Below are 8,728 nucleotides of genomic sequence, written 5' to 3' on the forward strand. Positions count from 1 at the left end.
TAATCAGAGTAATTTTATAAAAATCTTAAGATACAAGAATCGCTTTTTCAATGTTATGAAAATATGAAAATCTTCAAGTGGCATTGATTATTTAGATAATTGACATCCAAGCCAAATCTAACAAGAAAAAATAGGATATTTTTTTTTTCTCGTTGTGATTTTTTTTGGCTCTTTGGCAGCACTCTGTCTCATCATCCAGATAATTAACAAAGATGTTGAACAGGAATGGACCCTGTATTGAGTCCTGTGGTATACTGTTAGTTATTGACCCCCAACTAGATTTTCTACACAGGTCACCTCCCCCCTGAATCCAGCTGTTTAACCAATTTTCAATCCACCTTACTCTTTGTCTGCTCATCCCCCCCATACTTCATCATTCTTCTTTATTAGGATCTTATGGGAGACAGTGTCCAAAGCCTTAATGACGTCCAGGTAAAAACTACTCACTGCTCACCCATCAGTGTTTTCATCATAGAAATCTACCAGTTTGATTGAGCATGGCTTCTCCTTGATGAATCCATGCTGACTACTCCTGGTAAATTCATTGTCCTTCATGTGCCTAGAAATGGTTTTAAGGATTAGATGCTCCATCACTTCCACAGGAATTAAGGTTATTTTATCTACTAAGCTAATTTAGATATTTCTAAAAGTATGCTTATTTTATGCAGAAGTGTTACTTTTTTGAATATTCTGTTATTATTTAAATATTATAATCATATATTTTCTGCACAAATAGTCATGTCATTCATGAAAACATATATTTTATACATTATCTAAATGAATGAAACCCCACTCCTCCCACAGAGTTTTCTTTATGTACAACTGCTGAAAAAAGCCCCAAACCATTGGAGCATCACTTATGGTCCAAAGTAGAAAAATAAGTGATTGAGGATCAGATTTGGCTGAAACAGAATGTATGTGAAAATGAAGGTAAGAGTGAATCAGATCCTTATCTTTCTTGATGTATTTTGGATGGAGAGTGTGAAAGATCTGAAATTGCAGGGATTTGTGTGACAGGGTTCATTATCTGCATCTCTAATGTGCCAGACAGAAAATGCATGCAGGAAGCTGTCCACTGTCCAGCCAGTCCCTAAGACACTACACACAGCATCCGTCTTGTCCTTTGTTGGCAACTTGAATTAAACTTATCTTCTGCTTCCTCACACCTCTGCCATGGCCAGTGTCAAAAACAGCACCTGCGGGAAGTGTCTCCAGTTGTCATCTCTGCACAAAATCATCACGGCAAGGGCAGAAGGGAAAGCTGCAGGCTACATGAATTTTTCAGCCCCTCCAAAATGCTTAAACTCTTGTTATTGTGTCAGTTCATGAATAGGTCACAACTGTGTGTCCCTGGACTGTTGCCATGGGCACTGCTGCAAGTAGCGCTATGACAGGTAGATAAGCAGACCTTGAACCTTGTCTGTGGGCTCACTCTAGCAGGAGTGTAGGGGTAGTCCTTGTTCTGTCTTTGGCCTGGCCCTCAGGGATTAGTGACTCAAAGGAATCAGTTCTAAGAACTGCAGGTTATGAGGGTGGGAAGTCATCTCAGGTTTACATTTTTATAAAGTTACCTTTGTAGCTTAACTCTTTGAAAGAGTGTGAAAGTCTGGGCTAACTACAGCTGGAGTCCAGTCCTTAAGGCCAGAAAAGAAAAAAAAAATCAGCACACTAATCATGAATCATTCTGTGCTGTAGAGCTTCTTTTGAACAAAACTCTGATCAGGAAAGATAAGAAAGATAAGAAGGAACTGCATGGTGTTAATTTACTCTCTCTCAGGATACAGCAGTAATCAGATACAAATCAATTCCCTGGAAAAAATCATAATTCACTAACCTCTCAAGCTAATAAACTGGGAAGGCTGTCACTATACCTTAAAGGCATATTAAATATATCTTGCAGGAGATTTTCCAGTACTGGATCTGAACCTATGCATAAGGACCTTAACTCACAGAGATTAAAAAAAAAACAAGATTACTTAATTATACTGTGTAGTAAAAATGAGTGAAGTCTTGTATTTCTTCTAACATCAGGCAGAGCTGCTGGGCACAAATGTTTCTGGCTGCAATACAGGAAAGTTCTTACCTCCATGGAGGAGAGTAATCATGTTTCAAATTCGTTGATATAAAGACATGTTCAGATTAAGCTTAGCACCCATAATAGTTATCAGGACCAAGACCAAGAATGATGTTTTAAATCCACATCCATGTAAATTTTTCTTTTGAAACAGCTACCTTCCTAAAAATGAGAAATTTTATTTGAACACATTAATTGTATTGATACTTAGCTGCTTATCTGGTCTAGTCATAACTTTTTTGCTTTACGGCATTGTTTTTGAAATAATATATTGTGTGGCCTTCCATCTGGAAATTGGAAAATAAAGCAGAAGTTAATGGAATATGCAATTCAAGATCTCTTTGAGCCCATTAGAAGCACAACATGTTGCCATAGTCCTGCTTTGCTGCTAGAGTCTGTGTCGTTCTCCACTTGCCTCACTTACTCCGGGAAGTCTGTATTCTTACAGGTCTGAAAAACTGTTGCATTCAAAGGATCTCTATCACCCTTTTTGATATTTTCGTCTCATGAAAATGGGATCATAGAATCATAGAATCATAGAATCATAGAATCATAGAATCACAGAATCATAAAATGGCTTTTGTTGGAAGGGAAAGATGACCAAAGTGCCCTTCCTCAAGGCAATAAAGATTTCTTACCACAAAGCATGCAAAACCACTTAGTAATGGTTAGGTTGACAGTAAAATATATTTGCACCCAAAACCACCCCCCCCCCCCCCCCAAAACAACCACACCACCCACCCCACACCCCCCCCCCCCCCCCCCCCCCCCCACCCCCCCAACCCCAAAAAACACCCAAAACAAAACCACCCCCCCACAACCCAAACCAAAACCCCACCCAAACCCCCCCCCCCACCAAACAAAACCAACCCCCACCCCCCACCCCCCACCCAACAACAGTTTTTATCAGGCAGACTAACGTTGTCTCTTTGGACTTAAGTGTCAGTGTTTTTTTCGGGGTTCATCCATTCTCCATAGTAAGAGAAGTCTAGTTTCACTGGCCTTTGAAACAAGGATTTTCTGATTTTTAAGAATAAAACCTATCAATGGTCTTTAGTGTCCACCTCCCCGTGAGTGTCTAGTTCTGGTCTTCAGACAAAGGAAGAGAAAGCAGATGCAAAGAAAGTCCATGGTTCTGGAGAAATCAACCAATATTTTCGTAGTTCAGTGCCTCTGATGTGCAAACCTTTCTGTATTTGTATTATAACTGGCTAATCTGTTGCTGGCAGTCTGTTTGAAACAGACTGATTCTTTACTCAAATCATCTGTGGATTTCCAGCTCTTGAGTTATTTTGAAAGCTCATACTAGCACATTAATATGCAGGAATAAATGTTATAAAATAAACTGGCCTGCATATATTGGCTGACAACTTTTCTAATTGAAACCCATAATTTTGTATCAATTAGTAAACACTTAGCAATAGAGTTTCGGAATTTAAAATTTTAACTATTTATATCTTTTCTTACATCATTATAGTATTTTGTGAGAAAAAAGTATAAACATGACATATAACCTGATATTTATCCCATGCAAGCAAAGTGCTTCAAAAATTCCCAGTGATAGGGTAAAGCCATTCAAAATATAAATTTCCGTATAGCTTCATGCTGGTGTCAAACATTCTTAACACAGCCATGCAATTACTGTTTTCTGTCATGTAGTGGCAAAAACCCCAAAGCTTTTCCATCAGTCTAGCGGGATTTCTCCTTGCTTTCAAAATATTATGAGGCAATATAAGCTAAGTGTTTTATTTCACTTCTGACTATAGTCAAAGTATATATAAAATATTTTAAATTTATTTCACTATGTCAGGGAAAAATAAGTACATACTTTCCTAACTCCATCAGTAAATGATTTATTTATATGTCTGTCTAATTGTTAAGAATGCTTGGGCATAATTGCTCTCTCACTGATTCCTTTGTGCTGTGCATTATAACAAAGTTGCTAATAATTGATGCACTGAGTGTGTACAAGTATCTACAATCGTATGAACTCTGATTGTGTACTGCCATCCATTGTTCAGTGAAACATTTTAGACTAAAAACCACACAAAAGTCCTGAGAATTATTATCAATCCACAACTCAATATACATTATGGTGGTCCCAAATCCCTTAATTCCAATAGATATGGTGTAACTATTTTAAAAAGCTTGCAGAAAGGAGAATTCGGTTGAAAAAACACTGGACTAAAAATAGTGAGACATGAACTCTCAACTCCTTTCACTGACCTGTTGTTTAAATCTGACAAGTCACTTGATATATTTAGCATACCTTAGCTTGTGAAACAGTAAAAAAATCCTTTATTTTTAAGGCTTATGCTAACCTTCCATAAAGAAACTAAGTTAGGTGCTTGCATAATCAGATGGTTTAAACTGTCTGTTTCTGAAGCATAGTGGAATAACAGTTTGAGGAGAAAAAGGTCATTGCAGTCATTTGCAGCACACAAAATTCCCTGGTAAAGTCACTGATGACAACACAGGTCAGAGTGATTACACAAAAGAAGATTCGCAATCTCACTGGTATTTATGTGTCTTTCATTGCCTAATTTCTCTTTTTCTCACTGGGCATAGTGCATTTCTCCTTCCAGGAGATCAATGCAAGCTCACTCAGATTATTAGCCCAGATGAAAAATAGTTTGACAAGCAATGAAATACTTCCAGTGATATGACAATGGTCTATTTGCACGTGCTGAGCCTGAAAATATACAGGCAGGACAGAAGTGTGGAAGGAAAATGATTCAGCCAGTGATGCTCACAACTTGCAGAAAGTTGTCAACTTGATCCATATAGCATGTCTGAGCTCTGTGAGTAAGCATCATGCAAGCAATGATAATCCTTCACTTAAGAGCTGGATGACTCACAGAGGACAATTTTTCAATAGATCCTTCCCTGACAGTTACTAATTTGCTTGCTGCACTTGCCTGGCACAGAGGTTTTAAGTCAACTCTGCAGCTCTTAAAGGGCACATTAAATGAACAAGAGCAGACAACTCTGCATCTATTGGCAGTGCCAGGATCACAGTGTGGAATGAGTAGTTGCTGTAGCATAGCATTGAGACCAACATATTTCCAAACTGGAATGTGTATGGAGGAGATATATAATGGTAGACATTGACTTGTAGGAACAAATCCCAAACTACTGAAAAGCGTAGTTTGACAATATGGTTAGAGGTTTCTACAGCAAATAAAATTCTTCAGTTCTGTTGGACTTGTAAGGTCAATTCAGAAAAAAAGAATTGTTTGGGGTTTTTTTTTTTCCCAGCAAAGAAAGCTGTTCTGAGTTGTTTTATAGAAATTTTCTGCTCTGATTAAAGAGAAGGTTTTCTACAATATATTACACATGAACATTGTTTGAGATGGGGATATTGCTTATGCTCTATTATGTATAAAAGAGTTTCTGGTATGTAGGTTCACTTTAAAATATCAGACTTTGCTAATATCTACAAAATGTTTCAAGTGAGAAATATTTTCAAACTTGATTTTATCCATATGATCAATGAAGGCATAGAAATTTATCCATGAATACAGAGAAAAATCTGAAGGCAGACCCTCTGATCACCTATATGGACCTGAAAAATATTTCATTTCTAAGAAAAATGTTTTGTAAAAAGGCTATAATGGGAAACTGGTAAGACAAACCAGTTCCACAGATAGCATCAGCCAAAGTCTGCTTTATAGTAATAAAATAATGGTGAAATAGGAAGAATGTAGCAGGTGTTTAAGCATGCAACCTACTTGAATAATTTTGTTTTACTAGGGGCATACTAAGATCTCCTTTATAGTTTATTCTTTGTATGTATCTCAGACACTGTTTCCATATTTCACTGTTACAAAGTGTGGCTTACTATTGTTCTACATGGCCCTTAATAGCAAATATAGGATATGATGACTTCTAACAAACTCGTTATCTGAGGAAGTTGCAAAGCTTGCCACAGAAACCAATGGAGAAAAATGGGCACTGCCAGGAGACAAGTTTTCCTTCAATAACACAAAATGAAACCCCTTTTCCCAGGGGTTCTTTCCACTGCTAGTAGATTCAGGATGTTAAAGGTACATAGAAATTAGATGTATCAAGTCAGAACTTTCCTGCATTACTAGTGAACTCATTGCACTCTGCCTGCTGAAACTTCCCAAACCAGTTTGACTTAATCTCTCAAGCTGAATAGAAATATTCTTACTAATATCAGTATTATGACCAAATATATGATGTTGAGATGCCTGCTGAACAGGGAGCTCCTGTTGAGAAACCAGATCTAAAACTCTTGCTTTACTGCTTTCATCATCCCTAATTTTTCTTTTCTCCTCACTGCACATTCAGAAAACAAACAGTAAGAGTTAAAAACAAGTAACGGCAGTTTCAGGAATTCATTATGTTTTTCATTCTGCTTCTACTGCCTGTGCTTAGAAGGACCCTCCCCAGTTATTAAAGAATGCAGGAGTTCTGTTTCAAGATAAAATGTTGAGGAACTCTGCTAGTAATTCCTTTCTTTTAAACATTTTTTCTTTTTCACTACATTGTCTTCATTTCAGTCCATGTGATAATTTTTACAGTTCTTGTACTGCTTCCCACCTTTTGACCCTTAGTGAACCCACCTCCTGGGTACCCCAGAGTGAGAGTCTTGTGTGTGTTTGTGTGCTCTGCAGGTCATCATTCTGGTCCATGCAGTAACAATATCCCCAATGGGTACACCTAACCTATCACCTGTTAAATGTCTTTGGAATGTCATCATGATCACTGCTGTTGTTGGTTAGTTTTGGTTTTGTTTGCAATTTAAAGTCTGTGGTCTGCACGTTGTTTCCATGTACCTCCCTGACAGCTTGCCATGGATCATAGCCTCCTTCAGGTATCTCCACCTGCTGTGGCATGGGTTCCTTCCCGGGCTGCAGGTGAGTCATTGTTCCTCCATAGTCCTCCATGGATGGCAGGGCCCAGCTGCCTCTCCATGTTCTGCTCCATGGGCGGCAGGGGAACCTCAGCTCTGGCACCTGGAGCACCTCCTTCCTCAGTGACCTGGATGTCTGCAGGGATGTTTCTTTCGCATATTCTCACTCCCCTCTCCAGCTGCAGCTGTGGAGTTTGGGGTTTTTTTGCCACTTCTTAAATGCCTTATTCCAGAGGAGCTGTCGTTGTTGGGCTTGGCCTCAGCCAGCGGTGGGTCGTGCTTGAAACCAGCTGGCATTGGCTCTGCAGGACATGGGGGAAGCTTCTCACAGAAGCCAGCCCTGTATCTCCCCAACTACCATGGGGGAATTGTCACGTAGATCCAATGCAAACTTTAATTTATATTTCAGGGGGCACAAAAATTTGCTTTTTTTGTTTTTCAATGTGATTGTTGTTCATCTAAAACTGACCACTGACTACTATTTTCAGTTTCTTAAGCTTTATTGAATCCTCCTTAAACATTTTGCTAACTACAGAATGATAAAGGCATTCAGTCTAGGAAAGGAAACAAATACTGAGGGTCATGATAGGAATAATGTATTTATCATCCAAATGACAGCAAGAGCTATACATTTTTCTCTGTTTTATTAGTCAGCCTGGCTCATTGATACTTCATGAGAAAATGTATTGCAGATAACACTATAGCATACAATCTGATACAAGGCTCCAGACAGCTATTTCTGCTTAGAAATTAACTCAGATTAATGTGGCGATAATTGTTGGAGCTCTGTTACATGTTTTTGCTAATTAAGAATTGAAAAAAATGCCATAGAAGAGACAGAGACATTTGTTAACAAGAATACACTAATGATTTGGCTGTTCCCATTGACCTCTGGAAAGGTTAAACTGCTAGAGCTTTTGTTGAATTAGTAAATATGTCAAATCTGGGTTATTCTTTATCTTGTTTGAAAGAAAGAAACCATATCTCACTAATAAATATGAGGCAAAAATAATTTATTAGACCATATATTTCCTAAAATTAATCATAATTTCTATACATTGTAATCCTTGTTCTTATATTTTGCTATCTAGGTTAAGAAACTAAAAAGTATAAATTCATTTTCTTGTTTGATTCTCTCTTATAGGGGTCTCCTTCTAATAGTTTTTAAACCCTGCTGGATCAGTATAAACTAATTTAACGCAGAAGGAGCTGTCTCAGGACTACATTAAATATTGTGTCAGGTATATATTTTGCATATATCAATTAAAACTGTTGCACATAATGAGTTGGTGATCTCTGTCAAAAAGAAATGCAAATCAATATAAGCATATAATACATATTAAATTCAATTTTCTTCATCTTAAATTTTAGTTAAGGTCATAATTTTCCTAAAATTCATTTATGTAGCATATCCTTGAACTCACTCTTCTCATCTTGTCCACACAATCAAGTACATTACTATCTTTCCTTCTCACTGCTCAAATAAATCCCATTAGATTTACCTAACACAAGACTCTGAACCCTCTAACAATTGTGAACCCTCTCTTATAAACAGACTAAAATTTTAAATAAGGATTATTTGACCCTGAGATCAGCTCTGTGGTTTAGATCATGGTGCTACTAATGCCAAGTTTGCTGGTTTGCTGGTTTGACCCCAGTACAGGAAATTCACTTAAGAGTTCGATTCAATGATCCTTGTGGGTCCCTTCCAACTCAGAATATTCTGTGATTCGGATTAGCATGACCTTGATCTGGGTACTATGACTAATTCATGT

The sequence above is a fragment of the Lichenostomus cassidix genome, chromosome 2 (genome assembly GCF_008360975.1).
Source record: "Lichenostomus cassidix isolate B80296 chromosome 2, HeHo_3.0, whole genome shotgun sequence".
Classification (NCBI taxonomy): domain Eukaryota; kingdom Metazoa; phylum Chordata; class Aves; order Passeriformes; family Meliphagidae; genus Lichenostomus; species Lichenostomus cassidix.